This window comes from Falco cherrug, chromosome 1, assembly GCF_023634085.1.
Source record: "Falco cherrug isolate bFalChe1 chromosome 1, bFalChe1.pri, whole genome shotgun sequence".
NCBI lineage: Eukaryota > Metazoa > Chordata > Aves > Falconiformes > Falconidae > Falco > Falco cherrug.
The window spans coordinates 116,444,578-116,471,059 of record NC_073697.1 but is presented as its reverse complement, the minus strand read 5'-3'; the positions used below and the strand labels follow the sequence as shown (position 1 = coordinate 116,471,059).

Below are 26,482 nucleotides of genomic sequence, written 5' to 3'. Positions count from 1 at the left end.
TAAAGGATTTGTCTCAAAACCATCCTTGGCCATTCTGGATTTCAGTTGTGAACCACGCTCATGAAACGTCAAGGTTGTTTTGAAAAGTCTGAAATAAAAATAAAACTATTTAATATTCTCACTTTGTAAAACAGGTGGGTAGAGTTCATGTTGTCACCACACGTGAGAAGTTGGGAGAGGCTCCAAAGCCAGCCAGCAGGGCCAGGGCCAGGCGGCAAGCTGGGGAGGGGTCCCCATGCCCACCGCTGCCCTGGCCAACCTGACCCACTCTGCCTGCAGAGCTGTACAGTCCTGCCAGCGGACTTATTTTCTAAACGGGATTTCTCTTCCCAGTCCAGACCCTGACTTTAGAAGAGCTGGTATGAAGGAAGACGGATGAACTGTCCTGCAGGGGGGAAGCTGAAGGTGTTCAGCCACCGCCCGCAGTGGGAACCTGCTCTCACACGGCAAACGTACGGACTCTGACGATACAGACACAAGCATTTACACATGCACACCCCGCCCCAAACTTAAAACCCCCTTTAAACCATTTTCAGAATTCCTCCTCTCCTCATCAGTGATTAAACAACTGAATTCCTAAATATTTGTAAATTAAAACTCGTGAGGATTTAATAAACTGAACTGGTAAGAGAAAAGAGCTTAGTAAGGATATAAACAAGGTGTTCTTTCTTTAACGCTACACCATGGCTGGTGTAAAGAAATCTGAGGGAGTACCGAGCTCTCATCCAAAATTCAGTACTATTCCGGTGAGCATCCAGCAGGAGCAAAGCCACAGCAGCCTACAAGATAAATATTTAGGTGCATCTTTTATGTATTACAATACTATCTCTCCCATAAAGAAATTAACTTTACAAATCAGTCAGTGCACAGATGAAGGAACCTTCTCTTTTGAGGTTGATAATTAATGTTGTTAATTTGCAGCCACGTACTTCATTCACAATGTAGCTACCTCTTATTTAAGATTTTGCTGTTATTCTGTCCCTCCCAGCAGACTCAAAAACACATGCCAAGGTTGTTCAAATTAACTATTAAAGAAACAGTCTGTGCAGAAATCCTATCTGAATAGCTGGCTCTTGTGAAAAGTACAGACTAATACGTAATCCATAATATCCTGTATTATACAACAGTCAAAAATGTTATGTTAGTGGAAAATGAGAAAATGTTGCCATATGTGAAGATGAGCACTTCTATAAATTAAAAAGAGAAAAATAAAGGCTTGCAAACAACATATGCCAGTGTGGTCTAAATATAACTTTGCAAGTGTCATGCGGTAATATTGTGAACTTGAAATAAAAGTTGACACCAATCAACAGCAAAGATAATTATTACCCACAGAAGCGTGCCTGGCTGATGTCCCACCCCCAGGTAGGGCAGAGCTGGGCTGCAGCCACGCACCCGTCTGCGCTGCCCCGTGCGGGAGGTGGGACGCAGGCATCGCCCCCCGCAAGTCAACAGCCTTTGGGATTACAGCCCAGCCAGCTCACGATCCTCATCCTCTGGTGCTTGCTCAGAGATGTAAAACATGAAGGTGCACCTTGGGCAGACCCGTCGGTGCGGCCGGGGGCTGCAGGGTGCTGCTTGTCCCTGCCGGCCGCAGCGTCAGCAACAACGGCAAGAGAACAAGGAAGTTCATCTGGTCAGTGCAGCTCTGCAACGGCTTCCACAGTAGCAGCCCTAACAAGTCACTGTATACATGGAAAAAGCAGTTTTTAAATTAATTTACTAATAAAAATAACTTTAATAATAAATATATATATATATATATCTCTTCAGATGAGTTTTCTGAATATCTGCTATGCCCCATGTGCCAAATTCTGTTCAGGTAACAACTCCTGTTCTCTTTGCTGCAACAATAAAGCCACACTACTTGTTTCAGCATTTGGAGGGTTTCCAGCACCACAAGACAAAGTTTAAGCAATAAAGGTAGGCTTTCCCTGAAACAGCAACTGCTAATTTCAAAAAAAGCCATCTTGAAATGCACCTTTAGTTTTAAAAATGTATTGAAAAAAAAGAAAAAAAGCTATAAAATATTGAGCAGACCATTTCTGGTGGTGTGCATAGGGGGTGTTTGGGTTTTTGGATCCCGCTGCTGTAAAAACTGGCTTTTCCCATTTTGGATTTTGGATCCAGGGCAGTTTTCTGGGTTGAAAACAAGCACCAGCACAGATCCAGTTTTTGCAAGTGCAACCTGCACACCCTCCCAGCTCCAAAGGGGCAAACGCCCATTGCACAGGCAAAACCACTCAGTGACAGGAGCAGCTCAAGCCCCCAGCCCAGGGTGCACATGCACTTCTGCAAACGTTTGCTAGAACTACATTATAGGGAATAATAATAATAAAAAAGAATCCCTAGTGTCTTACAACATTTATTTAACCAAGATTTCCAAACTATTCAGGAAATCATTGCTCAGTTCACCACACTCCACAACCTAGATTGTGATCCTAAGTTATTTTGACAGAATCCTTTTAAAGTTCTCCATAGCAGAAAACGGGGGAAACCAGTCAGCTTTACATCCAGGAACTGCAAAATCTGGGCTATGGGCTTTTTGTCTTTGTGGTTTGGTGCTATAATTTAAAAACCACACACAGCGCTGGAGTCTTAGACCACTATTAGAAATGCAACTTTGGAATAAATTAAGAACACTCGTGGGAAGGGGAACCAAACTTTCATGTGGCTTCCTGGAGGCTGTTTTGGCACTGCAGAAAAATCAGACACTACACAGTAGTGGATTGGTAATAAACTAACCTATAGCAGGACTTACAGCCACTGTCAGGCACTTGGTGACGTGGACAGAAAACATATGTAGAATGAAATCACAGTCCCGTGTCATTCCGGAGTGCAATGCGAATTTTTCATATCTGTGAGCATAAAATACATGCACAAACACACAGATGTAATGTCCACATTACTGGGAAGAAACATGGTAAGAGCTTTTGAGTGGGTCTTTCATCTGCATCTTTCTTATTGTTATTATTTACTGCACTAAAGAAAACTGTTTATTTTACAGGACCCCGTATTTACTAAAATAAATGTATCATTATTCAGATAACAAATGCAGAGCATATGCATAAAGCAAACTGGAAATTTCTGAGATAAAGCAGAACCCTTCAGGTTTTCAAAACAAGAAAGTATTGGTGTTTACTAGGCATAAAAATACATGCACCACAAAATACCCTTCTGTAATTAAAAGTCCTATTTCTGGCAATTACCACGCAGTTTTCTCAAGTTTTCCATCTTCTCGGACACACAATGATTTAATTCATGTTTTAATTATGTTACAGAGAAATTACTATTCCGTAACAAATAAATAGCATTAAGTCAGTTAGAAGTTATTTCAGGCACTACAAAGTTACTGAGACTCCCTGCTAATATGGTTCCTTTCTTTTCCAGCATTTCTCTGTCCCTTACTAATGTAAGAAAGACCTACACAATCAAATGGAAAATGCAGCTACATGCTTCTCAACGGGAAACCGAAATTGGCTACGCACCAAGCACATCAGTATTCAGAGATCTTAAAAAAAAAAAAAGGGAAAAAAATCGAATTAAGTTGACTGTCTCTCCTAGCACTTTTGATTACTCCAATTATAAAATCAAAGACTTTCCCATGTTAGCAGTGATGCCAGTGGGTGGATGAATTAAATGTGCTTTCACTATGAGATGTCTCCTTTTGAGGATCACTGCCCTCCTGTTTTCTAGTAGTATATAACAATATTCATATTTAGCTCTGAAGGATTAATCCTACTCCTGTTAAAGACAGCATAAAATCTACCATTGATTTCCGTCCAAGCAGACTTCAGCTAAAGAAAATACAAATATAATGAACTGACTAGCCCACGCAAGGAATGGAGCTAGTATTGCACAAGGCATAAATAAACATCAAGTATCAAGAAATCAATCATTTCCTTAGAACTTGTACATTGTGTAATTAAACAGATAGTCTAACTTTTTTGTTAAGATCTTATTTTGCTAAACAGTTTCTTACTCCCCCGTACTCCAACGCACTCCAAAGAGCATCCGAAAGCTCAGACATGCTGCCATTCAAAATACTTAGGAGTCAGTGCTAGAATTTACCTAATGTTGTTCCTAAAATATTACCAGAGTTTTGGCTGAAAGCTGTTCAAGCCACGAGGCAATTAGTTCAGATAGCACGCTTCAGAAAAAGACAAAGAATCCCCCGAGATTACTAGAAAAAAATGTGAACGCTAAGGGCATATTGTTCAGTGTGATACACACACCCCCCCCAACAACCAAACACAGATGTACGATTAAAAGGCCAATTAAAGGAACATTAACCTTTAACCAAAAATATAACAGTAGTTTAAATTAGTCAAGAAAGTCAGAGCAGAATGTTATTTCAAACTCCTTTTCCTATGCAGACTTCTTTAAAGTGTTATCCATTCATTTTTGTTTTATGAGGGCAACACTACCCATAAAACTAACATTTTTGAGGTTAACACATGGCTAACTTGGAGAAACAATGTTTTCGCAAGAATGTTAAAAAAAAATTGTAATAAAAACAACAAAAAGCCAGACCACACCACGTATCTGCAATATACATTTTACATGTTTTCAAAATTAAGGTGGCAATGCAAGTTTAAATCAGGATTCACTTTTGATTGGAGCAGATTTATCAGTACAGTATGCATATGTTTACGTACCATAGTTTGTCACACATTTCTAACACTCAGTCCTGTAATATGAAATTCTAATTTCAAAAAACAACCATAAATGCTCAAACACAAGAGTTGTACAGGCATTTAATGGTTAAACAGAAGGCATTCAACAATTTACTGCACTATGTGATTGAAAGGTATACTGGCATAAAGTGAACTTCAGAGTAATGTCTGAAATGGAGATGAAATACTCAAGTTGCTTAAAATAAAATAAAAATCAAAAAAAAAGTGGTGCGAGATGCACAAAATACAGGGAGCAGGGGAAAAAAAAAAACCACACCCCAGCAATGAATCAACAGAAGCGCCTCTTATTAACTGCAGCACCCCGTTACAGGCATTTTTCTAATTGACACTGAATTAGCATTTACTATCCCAGCGAGAGCTCTACGTGGCAAACGTTTGAATGGAGGCTGTTTGATGGCTTGGCTCCTGCTCGAGGTGTAACGAACAAGATTTAGGGAGCAGAGGGAGCGGCAGTGTCCGGGGCCGCTGAGCTCCAGGCTCCCGTGAGCGCGCGGGCTGTGCACGCAGCCCCTGCCCTTCGCCCCTGTCCCCGCACCTCTAAAACAATGTATTAATTATGCATTCGCTGGGAGTTTGGAGACTGTGCTTAATATGATTAGTGCTGCTGTCTACCCAACTTAAGTGCTGACGTGTATTTTAAAAGCTGAAAGTAGAGCGGATGTCTTCTGCTACCCAGAACATTAGATCTGAAGTCTTCTCTGAGGGCAGAGAATAAAGATGAAATCTTTTCACCAGTGGCATAAAAGAGATGCCAATACACTTACACATACCCCCTACTAGTACAGCTCTGCCTTGTTCTCTGGTGGGGGGTTTTGTTGGGGTTTTTTTGGTTTGTTTTTTCCCCCTCTTTACTATCACAAGCAACAACAAAAACTATTTTCCTGTAATTTTTTTCATCAAAAATATTCTGTGGTTATGGGTATCTTAAGACTCTGCCTAGCTCCTAAGTGTGTGTTAGTGTATTTTTTCTAGCTTCCCAAGTTAGTTCTCTTAAAAATAGTTTAATATCAGTAGTCAGCATTTGTTTTTTATACTGTATTAGCAGAAGAAAGAGTAAGTCATTAAATTAATGACTTGGAGATATTTACTTTAAGTACAAGGTTAAAAAAAAATGTACAAAATCTGCCTTGAAAATAATTTTGACAGTATTCTGGTATTTAATGGTATGCTTACCATGGCTATTTTCAATATCTGTCAAAGGAACTTTGTGTGCATTTGCTTGCAATCAATTGCTGAAAAGACTCTAAAGATGAAGCCAAATCTTAAGATGAAGCTAAATGTTAATTAAGGCTAGCTTTCAAGAAATCAAATCCTACAAATGTCTCAGAATAAATTTATCATCTGATTGTTGAAGCTGTGATCTGCAGAAATGTAGGCCATAGCAGAGTCGACGAACTTGAAATTCAACTTCAAAGGGAATACTTGACATTCTGAATTGTTTTAATACAATGAAAGAAAAAGATAGCTTCAAAAGTTAGTTTTATTAATTGTAGACAAGATCCTTGAACAGATCCTTAGCCAGCACACTCTGGCCGGTGCTATCTGACAAGATAAATCTGTGGCGCTGAGCCCTGCGCTGACAAGATACACCGTGTGTACGTTGATTACGGCCTTGGGAGGACCACCCAGAAAGAGAACCCCATGAAATAACTGTCCTCCAGCAGCGTCAGCTAACAGGGTGTATATATGCAGAATACAGTGTCTGAAAAATGAAATACTTGCCAACAATTTAAAGCAGAAATCCACACATTACAAGACGACAAACTGAAAACACTTACTACTCAGTAGATGGTACCAGTGTTGTTGGATGCTCACGCTACTCCAGTCCACCAGCAAATCCGTTTCTGTCCTAGTTCAAGTAGTCTTCGGTAAAACTAATATTCCAGAACAAGAAAGGAACTTGCATTTATATGCATAAAAACATTTTCATGCCTTGGATAGCAGTGAAGTTGTTCTCTGGTTGTTAGGCATTTCCAAATATTTTTTTATCAGCCCGGTACAGTGAACATTTCCATCTCTCCACGATATTTATGCTTTGTTTTCACTGCATCTGTTTTAAAATATCACAGAAGTCAGTGCTGAAAGCTATTGACCAGACGAACACCCTATTCTCTCCGCATTCAAGCCTCCGTTACGTTTCTAACACAGGCTGACGCATCTTTAATGGCTCTTCGATCCCATAAACACACAATTCCATGTCTGTGCTCCTCGGGGCGTCACACGTAACCCTGCAATCTCCCAAACTGACCTATATATAAATGGAGAAAAGTTGAAACGGACCATCGTGCACTTACACTACCTGCAGCTGTTACTTTGGAGCGGAAAGATTACAATTTCAGCAACCAGGTCTTTTCTACATCCCACTGCTGGGTCCTACAGGACGCTGATCCACAAAAGCACCATGCGTGGCCGATTGGATAGCAGGAGAAAAGTAGCTGTGGACCCATATGGTTTGACTTAACATTAACTGATTAAAGGTATTTTGACTAGTTCTACAGTTAAATTACATGCACCTGTTACACACATTAGTAGCACCTACATCCTACTGCAAACACAAGGACACTGGCCTGCGGATGTAAAACTCAAGAAGATTACATTTCACATGTTTAGCACTGGAACAGAGTAGATTTATTTATCAATTTCACAGTTTCCTTGAAATAAACCATTTACATTAAAATAATTCCACCTAAATATACCATAAAAATAACATTTAAATACTCTAATTTATGCCTTTTTATAGAAATTGTACTATTAATTTTATGATCTGTGCAAAAATAATTTATCAGCATCCAGTTTGTACTATGCATTTCCAGGTTTTCCAGGGCCAAACCATTCAAATCCTGAGAGAAAAATCTTCCTGCCCTTCTAACAGCTTTATTTCAGTAATTAACCAGAACAAATAAAGCCAGTCTATCTAACATGCATAAACTTTTTTGACGCATTAACTATTTTTGCTCTGACAGCTGGTCACTAATGTATATTCTTTTTTTCTGCCTAGAAAATGGTTGGTCTGTTGGTTCACACACTAGCCTGACGCTGCTTTAGCTTCAGTTTTGGGCCCATTTTGGACAAATAGAGAAAAGGATATTGCGAACATGAACACAATAAACAATGTGTTGGGGGAACAGCAGTACAGAAGACAGGTAGCTATAACATTTCTAAAATTCTCTTTGCCTTTAAGTTACTACAGAGTAGCAGACACCCCCACCCCCACCCCCATTTTATTATAGCAAGTGATATAGTTGGGGGGGGGGGGGGGGGGGGAAGGGACAAGTTTCTGAGCAGTCCAGTGATCCTCCAGATCTGAAACAGATGCAGCTGCTCAACTGGGCTGGGGCAGGGGAGGAGGCACTTTCTCTTTTGAGCCTAATGAGAAAAGTCGGCATGCTGGCGAGAAAGACAGGGAGAGCGCAGTGGCAGTCTGGAAGGCAGCTAAAGCATAAATGCATTTCCTCTACCAAATTAAAAAAACATCCCAGAATGGGCACTAATGACAAAGAAAAAGACTGCAGCAACTTGAGAGAAAGTCTGATTTCAGCAGCAGAAGCCATCCTTCTAGCAAGACACACGGAGCAAATTTTGGATCCCTTAGATGATGGGTTAACCTTGAAATTGCCACGCTGTAGTCTTCAGAGCCTCTCTCTGTCCAGATTGCAGTTGAACGTCTTCTGACTTCATGACAGTGGTTTAAAAAAAAAAAAAAAAAAGAAAAACCAGTATTCCCATGTGTCAAACCCAACACTTCAGTAGCAAAAGCATGGAGCACCCTCATTAGGGTAACGCTGCTCAAAGTGATCTGTGTCTTCTGCAGCAGCCGGGGCTTGCAGCTCCGCTCTGCTTAAGCTCAGCACAAGCTGCACATCAGACCCCTTACTGACATCCCCACACTGAGAAGGTAGGGTACCTAAGTTTGTAACACACCTAACTTTAAAATACACAGTTCCTAACCCAAAAACTACAGGTTTGAACAATGTTCCTAAATGTCTCTGCGATGCAGAAGAAATTCAGGGCCCTCCAAATGGGGTTCCCAGCCTGTTTAGCTGGGACTCGCATGAGCAAACCAACAGGAACGGCTAAAGCACAGGGGTCTTCCTGAGATCAGCTTTCTGTCATGGACTGAAAGGTCCCAACGGACCACAAGCACCTGCATCAGGCTGACGGGCACTGTCAGCAATCCTGTCCTGGATGACAGGTCTATGGCATCCCTTTCAAAAGATGTGACTTCTTTTTCTTAGCATGAACAGGAGACAGTGGTGGTTGCAGTGACCCTCCCTTTGTAACAACAGCTCAACACTTCAAAACAGGGTAATTCTACCTCGGAAAGATGGTTAACGTACTTCACAACAGTAAGATCTCAAGATCTTCTTTCAGCCAAGAACAGAACGTGCTCAGGTGGACAGAGCACTTGGCTTTCCTAGCAAGCTGTTCAGACCTTTAAGGGTTGAAGCTGAGAGTGATGAATTGCAGAAGTACTGTCAAATGAGAGGCAGAGGCCAGTATGTATGGATACATGTAAATTTCATGTTACTCATGGAAAAAAACCCCAATCAGTTCTGAGCTACTTTCCCTTAGAAAGGGCACCATGAAGTAGGAATAGATAGGTCTATGAAAACGTCGGTCACTATTCAGAAATTATTTTAAAAAGAAAAGCTAGAGGCACCGTACCAGAGACAGTTGATTGCTGTGGTTGATTACTGTCCCAAGAGGTCTCATTTAATTTTAATTACGTTAAGGACTTGATTAATCTAATTTGCTGTTCTCAGTTCTACTCCCTAACAAAGTCTGTGCCTGTGTGTACACACACATGTGCCTGTTGGGGGAGGGATGCTGCCCTGCGCACACATGGCCGCTGTATAAATCCCTTCTGTATCCCTGTCTCTGCCCTCAGGGGGTGAAGTTTGGGCACCCCTTTCTCAAAGAGAAGCTCTCAAACCTACCAAAGACAAGACAAAAGCAACCACAGGTACAGAACAGCTTCCATATGGGAGAACCAAGACGGAGTAGGTTTCTTCAGCCTGGAAAAGGGCAAGCAAGGCAGAATATGAAAGATGTCTATAAAACCATAAATAGCATGGAAAACCAACAGGGAGATGAGCGGTCATTGCCTCTCCCCATGCTAAAAAGGGAAACTGGACAAATTCATGGAGGAGTTTTTTCACAGATAGAAAGACACCATCACGTTTTCAAGGAGTCCCTGACACAAAACTTGCTGGAGACTCCTCTGCAGACATACGCCCTCATGCCTGAGCTCATGTAAACCTTAAGTATCTTCTACCATATACCTTTGCTATTCATTTTCACCTACTGAAACAAAATAATCTTTTCCATCTCCACTCCAAACCAGTGTGGAGGGGAGAGCTCAAGGGATAACAAGAGGGAAACTCAGCAGTGCCACAGTGGAGAAGCGCTGGAGGCACTAACCAGCCTTCTCCAGGAGTGCCCACCATCGCTGCAAGCACCCAGGGAGCTGCTGGCTGCTGCCCAGTCACGCTCCATGGACAACAAGAAGAAGGTCTCAGCTCCTGGGACTTCCCACATCAGGCATCCTTCTCCCAGTGCTGCTGATAGCCAATAGGGCCAGGAAGAGATGAATGAGGAGGTCCCACAACCCGATGGGTCTGAGGCAGGAAGGGCATCAACGAATCCTGCTGAAGAGCCCTTTGGGCTGACCTGGGATGGTCTTTCTTGTGTGAGAAACAAAGAAAGTAAAGCTTGCTTACAATTTCAAATGAGTGGGGAAAGCTTTTTGCATTTGCTTGTAGAAGTGCTGTTTATGCTCAGCGCTGAACAAGCACTGAAAGCTGGTGCTTTACCACATTTTTCTTAGGGGATGTTGAGCAAACCAGCCCCACCGCTCCCCCATGTCCCACCTGCAACAACAGAGCCTCAGCTTCAGGGATGCTCTGCAGACCCTGGAGTTAATTCCAGTGACATCTCAAGCCATAAAAATAGACTTAAAGGCATCGACTGGAGCACTCTACATCCAACCATTTTGAACAACTCAGCAGCCTGGGATCTGTGTGCCAGCCCTCAAATGTAAAAATGTATTCATAAATAAGTCAGAACCCATTACAATTAAGCTACTTTCAGTATTCAAGATGATAATCAAAATCAAAGAGATGATTTACTCTGAAGATTTCAAGTGACATCTGCTGAAATAAAAATATAGTTTGGAAAAAGATTGTAAAAAGATGACTACGTTATTACCAATAACTTTTACATCTGTCATTAATTTTCACTTGGTTTTATCTGCTCTCCTAGTCTGCATCCAATTTCACATTGACTTGTGTTTTATTACAATCCCAATGCGGATCCCATCAACCGAAAAGACTAATAATTGCCTATGAAATGCCTATGAAATGCAGCAAATAGCAAGGATATTATTTCCCTTTACTTAGGAAAGCATAGGGTCTTTAAGCAACTGGTAAAAAGGAGTATTGATAGTCTTTAAACTGCCTCTTCCCAGAACGTAAAGAGGCTACAAATATGTACAGAAAACCCAGAATTCCCCCTCCTCCCAAACCTGGAAAGGGTTAATTAAGTTACACTTCTTGAACCAGTTAGTTAATGACGTTGAAATGGCACAGAAACGTTTTCTGGCGCAGCATACCCTAGACAAACTTCCCCAGTGACCATAATTTAAGGCTACTTTTTAAAGAGCCTTTTACAGCTCAGCGCTACAGAGGACTGCTGAGGCCTGTAATAGTATCTCTCTTGCCTTCCTCCCTTGAAAATACACCCAACTCAAAAGTATACATTTAACAACCAAGGGTCCCTACCTGTCTTTAAGGAATTTATATAAAGTAGATGGCTACCTCAGGCTATTTAAGTACTTTGTAGTAAGACATCAATGGCATGTATAGAGATATTCCTTTGATCATTACACCATTGGGAAAAAAATAAAAAGCCAATCCCTAAATCTTCACCATATAAATTTACGTTTGGAACTCAGCGACGTAAGAATTATCATACTACAAAACCACAAATAGCATTCAATTTAGTCTCTGTGTTCTCGCTCACATGATAGCCTTTGATATTCCTGAGGATGAAAAACGAATACATTTTACTACAAAGATGATTTGTGAACAAAGCCCTTTATAGTTTTTTTTTTCCTATTGAAGAACAAGAAATCAAAAGTTAAAGGGGGAAATCAATAGCTAGGCTGATTATTAACCAAAACCAATGATAAATGAATGAAAATGAGATTTTCTCTTTTGTAATTTCTAGCAACACATTGCAAAACTTTTTTACTATTGTTCTCCAATTCAAAATTCAAATTACAGTTGATGAGGCATTTTCATTTATACTGCCTGAACTGAAAATACAATACTATCTTCCTTTGGCTGTCTAATGAAAAGCCTCAACAACAACAAAAAAAAAAAGGTAGAAGTTTTATTTTAAGACTTGCTCTTGAAAAGCGAGAGGATGTGAACATCTGTGAAAAACAAGTGCAGAAAGAAGACTAAGTTATGTAGATAAATCATTAGTTATATTAAGATATGAAACAGGCACCCAAAGAATGGCATAAAATGTAAATGAACTTTGGGATCTGGTCTCTTAATTTGACAGCTGTTTGACAACTGCAAAACGGAAAACTGACCTCAGACAACTGTGTATAAATGAGACTATTAAGCAGAAGAATTTCACATGGAATGATACAATATACACTGCAGTAACTCCTCACATGGGAATAGATAAATGCAGACTGGAATTTTTATTGTCTTTGAAGGTGGTGGTGTTAAAAAGACTTGAATTTCACAAAGAGGAGCTGTATGCTACATTATCACAATCAATGCCACTTTCTGAAATACAACCACTGTCGCCTACAGAAGTACACTCGCACATAACTCACAGGCATTTTAAAAAAACACACCCGATGAAGCAGCTCTGGAGACACAGAAGAAAACGTCTTCTGCATTGGGGCTGCAAATCTGAAGCCAGCAACAGTACACAGCGACTAGGTCATGGGATAACTTATTTGAGGGGTGTCTTTGGAAGCTACGGGTAGCCACAATTACACATGGAAACATGTATCATCGCCAAAGCAGCACCAGAACAGACACTGGTCTGTGGAGAGGGTGGCTTAAGGAAATATTCTGCAATTTTGGCCCCTATGGAGAGACCTTCTTGGAAAGAGTGGGAAGGCAGCAAGGGAGAAACTTCTACCATGACTGCCCAAAGCACGATTTAAATCCGATACTCTCATCAGTAACAGAATTAAACAGAAAACAGGGAGAAAGCCTACTTTCAGACGTAACCAACCATTCCTACTCATAGTTCTGCTCCAGATCACACTGGAAAAGGCAGATCTTCCAAGAGCATCCCCCAAGCACTACTTCTTCACGTCCTCCAGCAATGCAAAGAGCCACTTGTGATAAATATGTTTCATTCCAAAGCAGTTAAGCACTTGGCTGTTTCTTTTATTTCTCTCTTTGGAACAAATATTTAAAATCAGCCTTTCCTACCTTTGTACTCAACAAAAAAAAAAACAACGCCACAGAGGTTGCACAACCTGCAGAAGAAGAGCAAAAAAACCATTCAAGCACTTGCAGTGAAATCCAGACTTAAAAAGAAAGGTTACAGCTCTCCAAGCACAAAAGGTTAGCAGCAACAGAAGCAAAGCAGCTTTTGGGGCTCAAGTGAAACCGAAGGGTAGATTTTTCGATAGAAAAGCAATCTGCTGTGCAGCTCCTTTAATGTTCAGTAGCAGTTTGTTGAAGCAGGCTTGCTGGGTTTTTTGATTGTTGTTTTTAAATCTCACGTTCAGTTGTATGTGTCAATGTCACTCAGTTTGTTAGTAACTAAAATGAAAGTGGAAAATAAACAACAAAGCAAATCCCAAAGACGTAAAAGGTGACATGAGCACCATCACCAAGCCCCTTATTATCCAAACCTCTTGTAGCAAGCAGTCACACTGTAACTGCACACTGCGTGAAGAACAGACTCCATTTGCTCATTTTTTAACTTGCCTTTTGTTAAAAGTTCTCACTCTTGTTTTCAAGAGACAGTAAATAACCATTTCCTAAACATCATGTCCCTGCCAGTTGCACTTTTACAGACCGTCATCACACTCCACCTCACTGTCACCTACTTCATGTTATTCGGAAAATAATTATGGCATTGTATTAATACCACTGATTTATTCTTACAGAATCCTGGCATAAAAACAGCTCTTAAGAGTCCAAGATGACTAGTCTCTAGGTATGACTAGAGCTATGGAACCACATCTGCATGATGACTTGAAGAAAGTTTGTACTTTATAGGTTATCCGTTTTCTCCGACTCTAGCGGTACTTCTAATAAAATACTTCAACTCTCCCTACAAAACCTGTCCTGCTCATAAGTCTCTGCATCACCTCTTGGCCCCACTTCAAAAGAAACTGTAGAAACATCTAGATCAGGAGGGAGTTAAAGTCAACCGTCATTTTACACGGGAGGCATGAATGATTTCCACCAGGAGTGGTCCTCACTCTGAAGGCTTTAATCAAGGATGAAGAATGGGAACCAACACACAGATTGTAGTTTAACATTTCCCTGCTACGGCTGAAACTTTGCCAGGTGACATTCTGTGTTCGTCCCCTCCAGACACTGCCTGGCTACTAATCCACAAGTTGATGGGAACTTTCCTTGGAGCGAGAAAAACTTAACTGAGCAGAGGGCGCCTGGATGAACCAGGGGCTGTCTCTGCCCCGCACGCTCCCGCTGTCAGGAAGCTGCTGAAAACGACGGTGGAAAGGCTTCTGCATCGAGCTGTAACCAGGACAAGCAGCAAGTTAAATGCAGCAGAGTTCTGCGCTTCACTGCAACTTTGTTTTCTATTTCCAATTCAGTTCCTTTGCTGTCTCGGGCCATTTCAGATAAACATTTTTATAAAGGATGCCCTTCAAAGATAATATTTTGCTTTTATTGCCCTTAAATAAATACACGGCATTCTAAGTCCTAATGCATCTTGTAAAAGATTATTATTTTTAAAAGTATCTAATTTCAGAACATAAAAATGAGTTTGAAGCTGAACTATTCAGCCTGCTTTCAAATGCCATCACCTTTACGATACTCTCCGAAGTTAAAACGGATTGTCACATCTCTGTTAGAAGCATCAACATAAATCTTGACTGTAATAAGAAAGAAGTCTTAAAAGGAGGATTATAAGGACAGATTTTCATCTTCTAGAAGTCTGGTTTACTTAAAAAATTTACATAATCTATACAGATCCAGACAGAGTTAGCCTTTTAGTGACCTGAGAATACCAAACCTCATAGATTTGCAAACACATTTGGTTTAAAGTCAAAGCTTATGTTATTAAGCTGCTACAACCCTTACATTTCCATCCACGTGTCCCGTTTTATTTCTTGTCCTAGTTTAAAGATACTTCCAACATGCCTTGTGCTTTTTCATCTGGATGATGCACCTAATGATTTTGGTATTGAAAACTAACCTCTTCCTTCAGTTTCCATACAGATCTCATAAAACCCAGAAGAAATGGATTACTGCCCAGAGCTGTGGTTTACTCGTTCATTAAACAGCTTATGCTTAGAATCCTCTTAAAAAGTCACTTAGTGGTAAATGGCTATTTGACACTACAAATAAATTTTTTTTAGAAGAATTTACTACAGCTTTCTATTCATACCAGTGTTATAATCCCACTGGGGATACTGCTGAGTTTTGGTGCAATTTGGACAGCCATTTCCCACCAGAATCCAAGGAATTGCGGAGCAATACATATATATATTTTACACCTTCCCAAGGAATGTATCAGATGCCTATTTACCTAAGTATGACAAATTTTAAAACAAAAAATCCAACCGTCATCAACTCTGGGTAGAAAAGATCTTTTTAGGACAACTGATAAATGCCCCATGGATTGGCAACATGGATATTGCACATGCCACATGTGTTCATCCTACCATAAATTAGGCAGATCACGTACTGGAAACCTCTTGCATAGCGTAGGCACACTTCCAAGAATCAAGCAACATACCTTGCCAGTGCCTAGAGCAACATCCAACCCAATCCATGAGCAGAAATATAGCAAAAAATTAAGAAGCATTTACTTGTAAGGATTTTAATCAGCATCAATCAACTCTCAGTGACTCAATTGTTTCTTCTAGGATGTGTCATGTGTTGACCTTTAGTAAACTCGAGGCTGACACTAGTAAGTAGCCTTACCAACAAACACAGGCTTTGACAAGTCTTACTATTTCCTCCAGCACTTCCAAGGTTTTAAGTTATATCCAGAAAAAAGATGGATGGTCCTTGAGTTTTTACATGCTTAACGCAGCTTGTTTCCATTCAAGACTACATCTCTCATGACAATAACTACCTCCTTTGATTTCTACAGACTAATCAACTCGCTTTTCAATCCTCCTTTTAAAAACCTAAGTATGTAACTCAGAGAAGTGCTTTGGTTTTTAAAGGCAGACCCACATACTTTCACACTCTGTAACTTCCCAGATTGCAAACTCGGCAGGACACACATCATTACCTTCTTACTCTGGAAAATCACTGGGCTCTCAAGACACTATTGCAATACAGACATTAAATAATAAAATTCTGAGCTACCACCATAGACATGAAGAGAAGGATCCCCTGTAACTTCTATCTGCTGTGATCTGCAGACTCTACTTCAAAGACCTGTTATGGTGCCTTCAAAAATTTAATGTTTAAATGCCATAACGCTGACACAAGAGCAGCTGACTGCTGTTACATATGATGGGGAGTTTTTAAAAAGGGAACCAAACCCACCTATTGGTGCATCACTTCATCAGAGAGCACTTTATCATGCTCTCAGTGACCTGCTACCCTGACAATCCTAAAAGTGCTTTTCCCACAACTACTGATGGAGTTTGAAGGAAAAATCAAAAGAATTATGTCACTGCGACATCTGTGCCAAACTACCAGGACAGTTAAATTCTACACAAAAATAACAAAAAAGGATCAATGTGACCAAGGAAAGACCTGAAATAATTAAGCACTTCGTAGTACACTGTCATCAGACTTCCCAGTATTAGTTACTGCATGAGCTATAGAGACATTCACCCAAATACGCACTACATATGCATCTGTTTACATCAGACCCCTATAGAAATCTGAAATAGCTACTCTGAGCTTCCTCACGTGAAAAGTCCTAGGAAAAAAAAGTTTCGCTGTTAACAAAATAGTGCATCTCTTCAACCTCACAGTTGCAGCAGTCCTAGCAACTGCATGAGAACAATATTTTCCCCTTTCAGTGGGAAACAGCAATTGCTCCTTCCCTCAGGAAAAGGTGTGCCAAGACCCTCCTCATCCCCTTCCTTATAACCTAGAGGTATCTCTTCTTCCTTCTTCCTACTCCAACTACAACAGAGAAAAGAGACAATTCCCTTGGGACACCTGCCTGCCCAACACCTGCTACTGGGTTCTGGCAGATCAGGTCAGCAGTAAGCTTTAGTGTAAAATGTTGCAGCTTTGGGAAAAATAAGTCAAAAGCCATGTAAGGTAAATTAAGGTATTGCAGCCCATACAAACGTTACAAGTCCTTGTTCAAGTCCTGTTTGCCTTTGCCAAGCCTAGTTGCAAAGCCCAAGCAGTGCTCTGCTAGCTGGGTCCACTCTTCACGGCCACAGTTGTTGATAATCGCAGCATGGAACAAAGAGGAAGCAGAGAAAAACTTTGTATTAACAGCAACGACAGTCATGCAAAATTAAGGAAAGAGGGATTTTACTCCATTTTACTGCACATAAATCCCATCCAACATTATGAAGACAAAGTAGAATGTGAACTCATGGCATTCATGTAGGGTTAGGGTTTTTTTAACAATGGAAATTTGAAGAGAAAACCCTAAAATAATTCAAAAGGAAAGGGACTGTTAGAATGCTCTGGGTTTGTGTTTCAATGAGCTATTCCCTAAAGAGATGGTATTGGTAGGCTGTGTCAGGGAACCAGGAAATAATTTTCCTTAACCCTTGTGAGTCATACTTCACCGCATACTCGTTATTTTTCGTACTGCGCAGTATACAAGGTACTGGATTGCTGTTTTTGAAACTGCCAGGAGTCCAACTCAAAGCAATAAACAGGATGAACATAACACCATTTAAATTTCAAAAAGAAAATGACAGATCACTAATTATCTAATAAGGTTAGAATTTAATAGTTGCATTGTTAAAGAAAATCCCAGTTTAGGAAGTGTCAAAACATGTATTTAAAGACTGACACCAAAAAAATATTGACTAGTTATTTTCACTTTTCCTTTTCTAAGCTTAGAAAGGCAATACCCTATGGATCAAAAGGCCAGATAAATCTTATTAAGTACTAGGTTTTCCCTTTTGTCTAGTGCTCTCTCCACATTCCATCATTTCAGTCCTTTGAAATTCCTTTGTTCTGCCTGTGATCAGGCTTTCCAGGGGAAATCTGGCATTGGATCTAAAGGGAACCCCACACCACCAAAGTATTCCTGACTATTAATCATTTGGTAAATTATTTCTTTCTTTTCCTCATACCACACTTGCCCCAGTACTTCCAGAGAACCTTTCAGTGCAGTGCTAATAACACAAAACTTCCTGTAGCATCAAAACGCATCGTCTTGAGGATTCATGCACGCATAGAAGTTAAGAGGTTTCTGCAGCGACCACCCAAAAGCTCCTGTCCATCAGAATGATACTTCACAATAACAACAGGAATTTTCTCTGCATTGACTCTCAGACCGTACCTATCGCCAAAGCCTACGTGGATGAAAAGACAGTTTCAGCCGAGGAAGAAAGCAAGCGCAGGACAGCAGGGCTGCTTCCCTCGCGCTGTCCTGGCGGCGGTGGAGCTGCAGTCCCCGCAGTCACATCTGTTCCAGAAAATCCCCTCTCCCACCCTACCACTTTCTGGTGGTCATTTAGGGCATAAGCTGCTCATCAACAAATACAACCAGGGAGAGAAAGCGTGCACCCAATACTTACACTGACTGTGCTGGTAACTAAATAACAAACAAGGAGACATGCTTATTTTGTGCATCTACCAAAAAAAGAAAAAAAAAAAAAGTCTTTATGAAATCAGGAAGCATAATGATCCATAAAGAAGGGGCACAACATTAAATATAGCTTTTTATTCAGTCTTTCTGTTTTTCCATTGAATTTTAATATATATGAAATGTAACATGAGAGAAGGAATCAAATCAAACCATTTTGACTTTAACTCCTCTAACATCTGATGCTTTATGCTAATAATGAATGTCACAGAGGGAGGCAAAGTAGCAAAAAAGGGTGCTGTTTTATTTATTGTCATTGTCTTCGTTGAACACCACACTTTGGTGACTGGGGCCCAAGTGCCCCTCCCTCTAGGGCTCTGGGATGCTATCCACTTTCTTTTGAAGCCCCTTCATGTACCATATTCACACAATACGCATATGAGGAAAGAGAATTTCTTCCAACAATGATGTGCATTAATTCATAATATTTTCCAAGATCCTTTATCAAGTTTCAGTTGTAGGTCAAATAATTTATGCTTTGCAAAGACCATCTCTGCGTTTAAAATTTATCGGTCCTTCAGAGGTTGGTTCTCATTACTGCTCGTCATTTTCACCACTCAAGAAATACATCTTCACAAACTGACCCATTCCTACTCGATATCAAGGATTCCTACACACTAACTTGATCTAACTGTTGCAATTATGAATCATCTGACAGAGCCATAAGTTACGATCTTCAATGACCACTAATGAAGGTTGCCTAGCAGTTAAAATATCAAAGCAGGATATATCAGCACACTTTAGAGCACAAGATAGACTTCCAGTGTTGCGCTTCTCTTATATTTATTATATACTGTAAATTACACCACAGGCTGCCTCCAATGCTGACAGTCCTGTACTCCAGAGTCAAACACCAGGTTTTAATAACCACTCCTGACAATCTTTTGATCGCCAGGGTGGGGGGGGTGAGGGGAGGCAGATGAAAGGCAAGGCCGCCTGCTTCAGGCAATCTGCTCAGTCAAAACAAAGGGGACTTCAGAGAGAGACAGAGATGCATCAGGTGTTAATCTCAAATGAACAAGCAGGAGTGCAGGCTGATTGACTCACTCTCCATTTCCAGCCGAAAAGAGTAAGTGCCTGCCAGTGGGCTCATTCAGGATGCACGCAGGAAGGGAAAGGTGCTATTAGCTAGGCATGAAATATTTTGATTTGGAAACCCAAGAACTTGGAAAGTCATTTTAGGCTCTTTCTGAATCACTTTAAAGTAATCACTCAACTATCTGATTTTTCAAATACGCTGTAGGGAGCGAATCTTGTTGGCATTTAAATCAAGTTCTTTCATTCAAACATGGCAGTGCAGTCATCTGCTAGGGGAAGAAGCAAAAAAATATAAAATTTCAGTGCTTTCAAAAGTGGACAAGACAGAACTTAGAGGAGAAAAACCTCTGGCATCAAGTGGCAATGGGCTGGTGATCTGACAGGTCATCTCCTCCAACTTGTGTCTGAATGAAAGCATATTAACATTAGCATCAGAATAAAAATTCCCTCTACATCCCTTCAGCTATTCAATAAAACACCTATTTGGTAGGAAGAGTTTAAGCATGGTGAGATAACATCAAACCAACATTGGATTTGGGGGAATATAAAAAGAACTGTTGCTGTTCTCTCTTTTGTTGTTGAATTCCTTCACTGGGAAATAAAAAGAAAGGGGTCTGAGAGACTGCCAAACTCCTGTTAGTTTTCTTTTCCACTTCTTCAATAATCCAAGCATTTATCATTAACCACCACTTTCTGTGCATTAGTTTAACCCTTGGGCTTTTTTTTTCCCCCTATTGATTCAATCCTTATAACAGATTCCTTATAACAGGTTTTTTTCGTGGCCAGCAGGTCAAGGGAGGAGATTCTACCCATCTCCTCTGCTCTGGTGAGACCCCACCTGTGGTACTGCCTCCAGCTCTGGGGTCCTCAGCACAGGACAGACATGGACCCACTGGGGCAGGTCCAAAGGAGGCCACAGAAATGATCAGAGGGATGGGACACCTCTCCTGTCAGGGCAGGCTGTGAGTTGGGGTCGTTCTGGAGAACAGAAGGCTCCAGCGAGACCTTATAGCAGCCTTTCAATACATAGTGGGCTTATAAGACTTTTTATCAGGGCCTGTTGTGATAGAACAAGGGGTAACTGTTTTAAACTAGAAGAAGGTAGATTTAGATTAGATATTAGGAACAAATTCTTTACAATGAGGGTGGTGAAGCACTGGCACAGGTTGCCTGGGGAGTGGTGGATGCCCCAGTCCCTGCAAATATTCAAGGACTGGTTGGACAGGGCACGGAGCAACCTAGTCTAGTGGAAGATGCCCCTGCTCATGGCAGGGGGTTGGACTAGATGGTCTTTAAAGGTCCCTTCCAACCCAAACGATCCTATGAGTCTATATATTTGCTCAGAAGCTACAGCAGCACTCTCTGAAAGGAACACAACCACTACTGTCACATCACTTTATTTTTTCACAGACACAGAAAGCAATGTAAACAGTTTACGTGGGTGTAATAGTCCAATGTGAACCACTTTTACTTCTATGATCAAAACCCCTGCATTAAACATCTCTCAGTGGGGAAACTGAGAAACAAGTAGCACTGCAGGGCCTCTGATCAATGTTAAACCAGAACATTTGTAAAACTTGCAGAAACAAAAGAAGATACAAGTGAAAAAAACCTCTGTGTTCACAAGATCAGTGGGACCCAGCCACATACAAACCTCTCAGGTCCCTTCTCACTCACGAAAGTTGTTTGGTGGGGCAGGGGGCAACAGGGGAAAGCAGGGTTAATACCTTTCTTTTTTTTTATGCTGCATCTCATTACTGTCACTGCTTGACAACTCTGAAACAACTCTGAGTCTGCTCCGCCATGGAAGCTGGTGGCACATCTCCCAGTTACCCTCCTCCTCCCAACAACACAGGTGTTCACAATAATTAATTCCTCATGGGGTTTTCCCCCCTCCCTCCTTGAAAAAATGAATTACAATTTTTAATGGCCCAGGAAGCTTAAACAGTTACAGCCAATATATCTTGAGAGAGGAACAAGGTGTTGGACTTCTGAAAATCATCAACACACATTCTTTCATAACATTTACTTAGAAATTAAAAAAAAACCCACAAACTTACTTCTTCCTATTCCTTTCATCCTGTTACATGACCTTAAACATAAGTAATTCAGAAAACTACAAAAAACACAACACAACAAACACCGACTCCTTATAACTGCGCGCAGAAATACAAGCACATTTGCATCACTCCAACTGATGACGTTGTTGCTTGGCCATTGTGGCATGAACTGTGTATCTGAACTGAATCAACACACCCATTTTATTCCCTGGGATCCAAGTATTGCTAATTAACCCATATTTGCAAAAAAAACACTGTAAAAACGCTGACCTCGGACCATCAGTACAGCGAGCCACAGCTTCATGTACAGGCAATGGCAGCACGATGAAGATTACAAAATGTGACTGTATTTGTAAGCTCCACTTAACCTTTCTCCAGAAGATGGGGCAATATTTGCTTATCTAAGCAGGCTTATTAATTTTTTAGCAACTTTTAAGGTGTTTTGTGAGTACTGGTCAATCAAGTCATTACAGAACAGTAAAATACCATAAAAGGTGAAGACTACGGCTATCCTTCTGGCAGCGCAGAGGTAGTAAGTGGATTCAGAATCGGAGGAGAGGCTGCTCTATTCTGACTTTATTTAGCCTGGTGCCCTGCAGTATCCAAATGACCATCACAGCTTGTCTTAATACAAAAGATCATACACAGGGTTCACAGGCTGGCAACTGAGCTCAGATCCGGAATTTCACTCCATTATTTTAACACTAAACCCCTCCTTTCCACCCATTACAGCTACACTTCTAAGGGATCATCACTGTCAAGAGAGGATGACATTAAGAGCAAAACCCAGCCATCAGATCAGACCCTGAAGGGACAGGGATGTCAACTGGGCTTACATTTGTTCTCTCATTCTGGTTAACATATCTACTATATTTCTTATTTTCTGCTCTCTAACTTCAGCTAAGATATTCAGCCCAGTCTGCTTCCTTTGCAAGGTACCATCAGTCAAATCCAACCACATCATTTTACCTCTCTGTTACTAAATTCAAACCATTTTAAACATCCTGCTTTCATCTTTATAGCTCTCTCCCACTCTTTAACTGTGCTGCAGTTACAGAAGAATGTACTTGACATATAAAATGTGCATGTGATTCCTTTAACATTTTAATGCCGTGTATTGTGTTGTAAACATCTCTTCATGTTTTATCTCCTTCTCCATAAATCAGAGGCTAGTACCTTAGAAGTCTCAAAAATGACATGTTTTCTCCATAATATAAATGTAGGACTCTACTCCTTGAAACTTGAGTCAGCTTTCAAAAATCATCAAAAACCAGAGCTACAAAAAAGCAAAAGATGTATCAACTAACTTAATATCATTTTCTTCTACTCCATTTCTATGACAGTGCGAGTACAGTATAGGAAAACAGTTACAAAACTGGTCGTCACCAAGCAGAAAACCAATGTTTTAATTATCCCTTTTTGTCACTTGTAAGAAATAACTAAGGTAAAATACCTTCTTGTGTACCCATACCAATATACAACAGTGAAAGAGTCAGGAAAGTGGACGGTATAAAAAAAGTGATACACAAAGATTAATTATTTGTTTTATTCAAGATTAACACACAGTGTTTACAAGATGAAACCCCAGAACAAATTTCCATTTCCTTACCATAACTACTATTAACAAGAGTGATGTCTTATAATGAGATTTTCCAGTGGTTTCAGCTAGCTTAGTAATGTTACAGTAAAAATGTGTCTCAGTCTATTCCTTGGTAAATGCATTAAGTGATTTTATTTTTTTTTAATTAAAACCTACTGTAAAATACTGAGTATTTTGAAAAGATGGAACACCAATAAAGAACACCTGTCCAAAATAACTTTAAGTTACTTCAATGATGGAAAAAAGAAAGAGCGCCATTAGGGGAAAAAAAAAAAAAGAAAGAAAAAGAAAGAAAAAAGATAAAAAAAGAGGAAAGCAGTTTTAGCAGGTGGGACTGAAAAGTGGTGACATGTTGTAGTACAATACTGAAGGGCTAAAGGATATAACGCAGTGTTGCGTGATGTGGAAGAGAACCAGGGACCACTGGCTTAGCACGCCACTAAAATGCTAGATTAGGTGTGAAGTATAACTCTGAAGTATTGTGATACGAAGGAGTGAGGCAGAGGCAGAACTGCTGGTAGAGGACAACAGAAATAAAACACTATCTTTTCTTTGGCACCTTCCAGCAGGAGTTCACTCCCTTATAGCCCACAGACCCAACACAGGCTACAGGAAAACCCAAGGACCCTCCGATATTTATCCAGATCCCCAGAATTTATAACATTTTCCACCAGCCTGAGAGATTCCGTTTCTCTCAAACTACTGTCTAACATAAATTATTCCAAGATACTTCTCTTGGCATTTTCTACACTAACGTTTCTAGAATGACCTTGCTGTAGAACGGGCACCGCATTTCCCCCTAACGCCAGCCCATGCTCAAGTACTTTTTGTCTGTATTTTCCAGGGTATTTTCAAACACCATCTTCAAACAACAATGTATCAGCTTCTTAAAAAGTTATTCAGTTTCACAGGTCTGTCATAAAAGCACATTGTTTCTACTTCTATCAGAAAGTACAGCTATAATTGATGGATTTACAAACAAGTGAAGCTTGTTTTTAAATATACACCTTTTGTTGATAAACATCCAGTGCTTCTATAAACAATGGAAAACTACAATGTTGCCAACTCACATTTGTTTATTATCACCTTCTTGTTAATGACAGTGAAAGTGACAAGAACCTCCACTGAGAAATGTTTGTAACTTTATAGCTCTTGCAGTTACATCAAAATTTTTTTTATTATTTTTTTTTTTGCTGTGACACACAACCATCTGAAATCAAGAGAAGAAGTGATAATTAAAAGATTATTTTAGACCAACTTCATAAAGAAACAAAACATGACTTCTTGGTCTCTGTATGTTACTTGGAATAGTCCTGGCTCCCTCCCCAGTAGTTAATTCAACCTAAATAGCTAATTCAGCTTAATTCAATGGGGGCAAACTGGCCCCAGCTACTACCAGATTGCTAAAATGAAGTGTTTGAGAGAAGGAAAAAAAATCCCAAACCACAGAATTTGAACAGTTAGACGTTTGTATCAATAATACCACGACTATTACAGAATCTCTATTAGATTTTCACAGGACCAGGCTCCTCACATCCTGTCCTAAATCATGGGGAAGAATCTTACACAATCAACACTTTACCTTCCCACGACATATTTGAGGATTGTAAATCGTGAATACAGATCTATCAGGGAAACGAGGAGTGGGAAAGATGAGTTGCCCTTAAAGATGTACAGATTTATAGCAATATGGGAAACGGAAAGACAGTTATTGTATAAAAAGGTCCTTAAGGGACAGCAAGGAGCAACAAGGGAAACATGAGTCACGAGCTGCCAGAGGAGAGGATGCGTATGGGGAGCAATGGACAGAGCAAAGTAGCAATAAAGGAAGTTCCAAGTCAAATGTGCTCCTTCCCAAAGGTCGTGACGTAAACCCAAGCTTAAAGTATTTCTGGAAAACTAAATTCCCAGCCAATTCAGACACAGCACCAACTGCAACACCAGAGACTCGTTGACTAAAAGGATCCATTGATAAACAAGGTCAGAGACCACAGCTCTTATCTTTTGCTTTGTTACCAACTCTGTTTCTTTATATTCCTTAATAAAAGTAGTTGCCTTGAAGGTCTGTCTACACAGGCAACTGGCTCAATATGAGCGAGTGTGTGAACTTAAAGCCTTCAGCTGAAATAGTGAAAGACAATTTTATACTTCATGAGGCTGGAGTAATCTTCTTTATTTAAAGGCATATTAACAGCTGTTCCTATGGTGAGATAGCAGCGAGTAAACAGTGAATTATGAGCCCAAGCACAAAGTCACTGCACTCCTAACTTTCCTTCCCCATCCTAGCCTCAGAAGTATCAAACTCCACATTATGCCATAGGATTTTTGATACTCTAAAGTACCTCAAGATTTTAAAAAGTGACTTCTAAGAGTTTAAGAAGTGGCTAGTTTTGAGATAAAATACAACACTGAGCTATTAATACATGGAAGCTGAAGACAAAGAAAACCAGTTATTTGTGTGTGAATATCATCTCCAGAAGATCTATCAAAATTCCAAGAAAGTCAAGCTGCACAGGAGTCTCTAAACAAGTAATAATTAATTCTCCTCTTAGTCCCCTAGTATCCACATCAAAGGTGAAAGTAAACAGGACAGTAAAAGTTTCAAAGGATTGATAAGTCACAAAAGGAATTTTTTAATATTAAAACAACTGTAGTAAAGGAAAAAAGGGGAGAAAAAAGTGTACCTCTACAATTGTATCAAACCCAAGAAAGCTTCACCTTAGTCATGACAGCTTTTCTACAAGACTTTTTTGAAAAATAGATATATGACAACCAATTGTATACTTTAGAAAATAGCGTGACTGACTTAAAATTATTTTTCAAGGCTAGCTAAGTGTTTTCAAGTTAGGCTGGCTACCTAAATATTTCCAAGCAACTAAAACTCATGCAGCATCCTTCATATTTTGCAAGGAAAACAGACACAAAGTTAGCTGCCTACCCCAATTTTACAGTCTGTGAAAATGAACAGTAAAACCTGTACTTCCTTCAGCCCAAGTAAGACGTGTGCTTATGGGTGTAACCTCAAAAAGCACATCGGGTGCCTACAACCGAGGTGTTACATGGTGTAAACATCAAAGAGCCCAACTCAGTCAAGGTGA

At 40.2% G+C, this 26,482-nt stretch overlaps 1 protein-coding gene across 1 annotated transcript in view; it reads right to left on the bottom strand.

The window, feature by feature from the left end:
• The window catches only part of LOC102050069 (protoheme IX farnesyltransferase, mitochondrial), a 106,365-nt gene that overhangs the window by 67,018 nt on the left and 12,865 nt on the right, over positions 1-26,482 (bottom strand). The window lies entirely within an intron of this gene.